The sequence below is a fragment of the Elaeis guineensis genome, chromosome 6, assembly GCF_000442705.2.
Source record: "Elaeis guineensis isolate ETL-2024a chromosome 6, EG11, whole genome shotgun sequence".
Lineage (NCBI taxonomy): Eukaryota > Viridiplantae > Streptophyta > Magnoliopsida > Arecales > Arecaceae > Elaeis > Elaeis guineensis.
In genome coordinates, this window is record NC_025998.2 from 89,042,208 (window position 1) to 89,048,207 (window position 6,000).

General features: G+C 34.0%; 1 pseudogene; it reads left to right on the forward strand.

Annotated features, from left to right (window-relative positions):
* The window catches only part of LOC105034987 (histone deacetylase 8-like), an 86,436-nt pseudogene extending 81,069 nt beyond the window's left edge, over positions 1 to 5,367 (forward strand).
* The last annotated feature ends 633 nt before the right edge of the window (positions 5,368 to 6,000 follow it).

A 6,000-nucleotide genomic window follows, 5' to 3' on the forward strand; every position in this document is an offset into this window, starting at 1 on the left:
TTTGGTGCCGGTGGTCACCGCCGATCGTCGGTTTGGTTTCTCTGGGCTGCAGTATCATAGTCCTCCTGCTACCGGCCACTGCCGCACTGATCGTGGCTTTTGATCAGTCAAACAAGGGAGGGACCACACAGTCCCTGTTTTTGCCCAAAAGAACCACGGGAAGAAGAAGGAAGAAAGAAAAGAAAAAGAAAAGAAAAAGAAAAAGAAAAGAAAAGAAAAGAAAAAAAGATTTTTTCTCTCCTCTTTCTCTCTCTTTTCCTCTCTCTTTTCCTCTCTTTAGAATTTCTCTTTCTCTCTCTAGTTTCTCTCTCCACTTTCTCTCTCTGAAATTTTCTCTTTATAGATTATTGCTCTCTCCTATAATTTTCTAGAATTATGAGAAGAGTGATGATGAGTTTGAATGATTCTAGTAGAAGCATCCTGATCCATAGTTGTCGGTAGTATGCTAGCACCTTGATTAGATCATGAACCATTAGATATGATCATCCATGATCTCGATTTAACCATGACTTGATTAGATCATTTTGATTTCATCAATTGAGATGATAGACTATGGCACCTGTTCAATTTAGATTGTACTTTATGAATTCTCTCTCCTTTGATTTTCTCTCTCTACTTGATTGATGAACCAAGGAAGAAATCTTGACCCTATCACTTTGAAAATCTGATTTGATCCGGTAGCCAAACTTTGAACCATCTATATCCTAAATGAATTTTGATCAGATAAAATTAGATGATCGAACCAATCTGGATGATGGGATACGGGTGTCCATCAATTCTATCTTTCTTAATTGTTCATGTCCTTTCTAATTATTGAAATTGATCCTATATAGGATTATGGATGTTTGATAATGGGATATCACAATATGATCTACGAAAAGAGAATTTTGAAAAAAAATTTATAAAATTATGTGAATTTATTAGAATGTGTTCGAGGTCAGTAATGTTTCACTTTTTTTAGATTATTTAATAAATTATAAAATATTTTTTATATTGAACTATGCATGATTAATGAATATAATGCGTGGTATTTTGAATTGTTGAATATACTTCTTATTGGTTTATAAATATGCATATTAAATTTGATATGAATTATATTGATTGATTTCGATATCATCTAATTTGTGATTTTTGAATTAGAATATGAATAAATGTTTGGAATTAAGATAGATTTTGATATGCAGCCTGACTAAGTTTCGAACCCTGTCAGTGGGGATTATATGCTGGTATTTCGATACCCTACTAGTAGAGATTATATGCTGGTATTTCGATACCTTGCTAGTGGAGTTTATATGCTGGTATTTCGATACTCTGTCATTGGAGGTTATACGCTGGTATTTCGATACTCTGCTAGTGGAGATTATGTGCTGGTACTTTAATACCCTATCATTGGGGGTTATACGGTGGTAATTTGATTTAGTTCATGACTGTTGAGATACATATGTTGTTTTGAAGAAATTGATTTATGAATCGAAGAATTTGAAAATAAATTTTGAAAGACTGAGGTTGAATGATCTTATTTTAATTAGTGTTTTATATTTAAACTGATGCATCTTGTATATTTACCTTTCAGTATATTATTGTTGCTGACTTTATCTAGCTAAAGTGCACATTACTTACTCGGTCGTTTAGCTCATAATCAGTTTCTATTGTTTTTATAGATTCAGAGATCTAGCTTGATCCAAAAATTCAATATGGAAGAGTGAATTAGATGAAGACTTTGACATTCTATTTTAAATTAGAATTTATTAAATTTTGAATTGTAAAACTATGAAATTTTATTTTATAAGATATTTGATTTAGTTAATTAAAATAAAGTTGAATCATAAATTATTTGAATTTTATTTCACTGTGATGCATTAATATCGTGATAAAATACCTTGCATGCTTATGGAGAGAGTTTTCTGTAAGTATGGACGATTGCCATAACCACTGACTCGCGATCTTGGATTGGGAGAGTGATAATTTATATGGTATCAGAGCATAAGTGGATAAACTATATGACATATAGAATCAGACATGAGTGTAGGTGGGTAGATACTAGGGACATTGGGATAATGACTTATACCAATCATAATATAATTTAGAAACTTAAATTGACACAAGTGCACTAGTGGATTGAATCAAAGTGTGCAACGAAAGCATAGTGGTCTAAATTATATTCAATTTGATCAGAACAGTAAATTGATTTGATAGATATTATGATGAAAGATTTGACTTTGAAATTAAAAGACATAAAAGTAATTTGAATTTTTGAGAACATAAGCAAGAAAAATTTCCAGGATGAAATTTCATTTAGGGGGAAAGAATGTAATACTCGGCTCATTTGGGTCCGAAGCCCAGCACAAAAAAAAAATAATAATTTTGAGAAGAAGACTCTATTAGGGAGTCTTCTTCTCTCTAAGATGACTCCCGATCGGAATTAGAATCACCACCGGGGAGGAGTCAAACTCCTCCCCTCCAGCCCTATTTAAAAGAGAGATCTCTTTTCTCTTCCTCTCATCAAGAAATGAAGAGCCAAACGGCGAGGATCACTGGAGTTTTCTCGTGGAAGCCTTCACCGTGTTTGCCTCAATTTCTCACTAGAGACGTCATTGGAGCTTGAGGAAAGCTCCAGCTTCTCTTCTTCCTTTCTCCCCCTTCCTTCCCTTGCCTATGTGCACAATCGCCGACGACCAGATTTATTGGATTTTGTTGGGGAAAATGTCCCCTATTTCCTCCCCTCTTTTCTTTGGTTTTCCAGCATCGGTGGTTACCGCCGACCGTCGATTTGATTTCTCTGGGCTGCGATGTCGTAGTCTTCCTATTGTCGGCCACCGCTATACCGATCGTGGCCTTTGATTGATCAAACAAGGAAGGGACCACACAGTCCCTGTTTTTGCCCAAAAGAACCACGGGAAGAAGAAGGAAGAAAGAAAAGAAAAAGAAAAAAAAAAGAAAAGAGAAAAGAAAAGAAAAAAAAAAGAAGATTTTTTTCTCTTCTCTCTCTCTCTCTCTCCCTCTTTTTTCTCTCTTCTCCTCTCTCTGGAATTTGTTTTTCTCTCTCCACTTTCTCTTTCTAAAATTTTCTCTCTCTAGATTATTTTTCTCTCCTATGATTTTTTAGAATTATGAGAAAAGTGATGATGAGTTTGAATGATTCTAGTGGAAGCATCCTGATCCATGATTGTCAGATAGTATGCCAGCACCTTGATCCAACCATGAACCATTAGATGTGATCATCCATGATCCCGATTTAACCATAACTTGATTAGATCATTTTGATTTCATCAATCGAGATGATAGACTATGGCACCTAATCAATTTAGATTGTACTTCATGAATTCTCTCTCCTTTGATTTTTTCTCTACTTGATTGATGAATCCAATGAAGGAATCTCGATCCTATCACTTTGAAAATCTGATTTGATCCGGTAGCCAAATTTTGAACCATCTATATCCTAATTGGATTTTGACTAAATAAAATTAGATGGTCAGACCAATTTGGATAATGGGATACAGATGTCAATCAATTCTATCTTTCTTAATTGTTCATATTCTTTCTAATTATTGAAATTGATCCTGTATAAGATTATGAATGTTTGATAATGGGATATCGGATATGATTTACGAAAAGAGGATTTTGAAAGAAAATTTATAAAATTATGTGGATTTATTAGAATGTGTTCGAGATAAGTAATGTTTCACTTTTTCTAGATTATTTAGTAAATTATAAAATATTTTTTATATTGAACTATGCATGATTTATAAATATGATGCGTGGTATTTTGAATTGTTGAATATGCTCCTTGTTGGTTTATAAATATGCATATTAAATTTGATATGGATTATATTGATTGATTTTAATATCATCTAATTTGTGATTTTCGAATTAGAATATGAATAAGTGTTTGGAATTGAGATGGATTTTGATTTGCAGCCTGACTAAGTTTCGAATCCTACCAGTGGAGGTTATATACTAATATTTCAATATCCTACCAGTGGGGATTATATGCTGGTATTTCGATACCATATCAGTAGAGATTATATGCTGGTATTTCGATACTCTGTCAGTGGAGGTTATACACTGGTATTTTGATATCCTGCCAGTAGGGATTATGCGCTGATACTTTGATACCCTGTCATTGGGGGTTATACGATAGTACTTTGATTTAGTTCATGGCTGTCGAGATACGTATGTTATTTTGAAGAAATTAATTTATGAACCGAAGAATTTGAAAATAAATTTTGAAAGACTGAGGTTGAATGATCTTATTTTGATTAGTATTTTATATTTAAACTGATCCATCTTGTATATTTACCTTTCAGTATATTATTGTTGTTTATTTTATCTAGCTAAAGTACACATTGCTTACTGGACCGTTTAGCTCATGACTAGTTTCTATTATTTTTATAGATTCAGAGATCTAGCTTAATCCGGAGATTCAATATGAGAGAGTAAATTAGAGGAAGACTTTGACATTCTATTTTAAATTAGGATTTGTTAAGTTTTGAATTGTAAAACTATGAAATTTTATGTTGTAAGATATTTGATTTAGTTAATTTAAATAAAGTTGAAACATAAATTATTTGAATTTTATTCTGCTGTGATACATTAATATCATGATGAGATGCCTTGAATGCTTATGGAGAGAGTTTTTCGTAAGTATATGGCGGTTGCCATGACCGCTGACTCGCGATCTCGGATCGGGGGTGTGACAAAAAGCTTCACTCGTAATGCTGAGTTGCCTTAAAAAAGATAAGAATAGAATTATATAACATAACCATTTTTAATGCTAATGCATCCAATTACCTTTTTAGTTTACCCAGTATGCTGTAGAGTGATTGTTGTTTCTTGACTTGAGGTCATCAAGTTATATAAGCTTTCATCTAAGTCTAGCATAGACGTTTTTGCATTTCAATAGGAAGACTTGTCTGTCCTTCCACAAGTTGTTTGCTTTGTTATTGTATTTAAGTATCAATTCTCCATGTTAATATGGATATCTGAATATGCTCTCATCTTTGGTAAATAGACGTTCCCTTTGATCTTTCCTTATCTTACTGTTGACTTTTTTGTTGCTTCAGTTCTATCCAAATGGAAGGCAATGCCTGACAACGGAAAGGTTACAGGAAGATCGGGCAAATTGTACGCAGATTGGCTGATAAATATGCCAGTGGATCCATTGTGATTGTTCAGGAAGGAGGGTATCCTCTAACATACTGAACTTACTGTATCGATGCAACAATAGAAGGTGTTCTTAAACTTCCAGCTCCTCTACTATCAGACCCTATTGTTGATTACCCTGAGGACAAGGCGTACACTGTCAAAGTTGTTGATGCGATCGAGAAATATTGGAAAGATTCCATTCCATTCTTGAAGGAGCTTTAGAGAGGTATGCATGCAGTCTATATTCTCATTCCTTGGTAGACTGGTTTGCACTGCCATATTTCACCTGCATGAAATTCTAGAATGTTATGAAGGTTTATGTAAGGTCAAGAAAGGCAGTTCATATCTTCTCAACATTGTAGGTGTATGTGCGCTCAAAGTTGCTCAAATTGGTTTAAAGCATTATATCCTAGTCTGGAGAGTTATGTTGCTGTGGCTTTTCTTCTTGCAATTGAAGGCCCATGTATATAGAAATATGCTTCTGACTCATTTCCCTCGAATTAATTTGATCTCGGTAGAAGAAGTATTCTGATTTTGCATATCTGATTAAGAACTTGCATCTTGACTTTTAATATTAGAGTTACAATGCAAAATTCTTGGAAATATTAGAAAAGAGATAGTAGGGGCGTAACCCTTTAGAAGATTTGGATAGCGTCGTTGAAAAGGGATTTCACAATGATACTATAAACAGTGTTGGGTATAAAATACCTCCAGCCAAAGTTTGTAAAAGACCGACCCTTCTAGGACTTTTTCGGCTTCCGACCTTGTGTGGTATCTTTTTGAACCCCCTCGACCGTCCGAGCTTCCATAATACCATCCGGACTTCTCCGACAATGAGCTTCTCTATTTATCTAC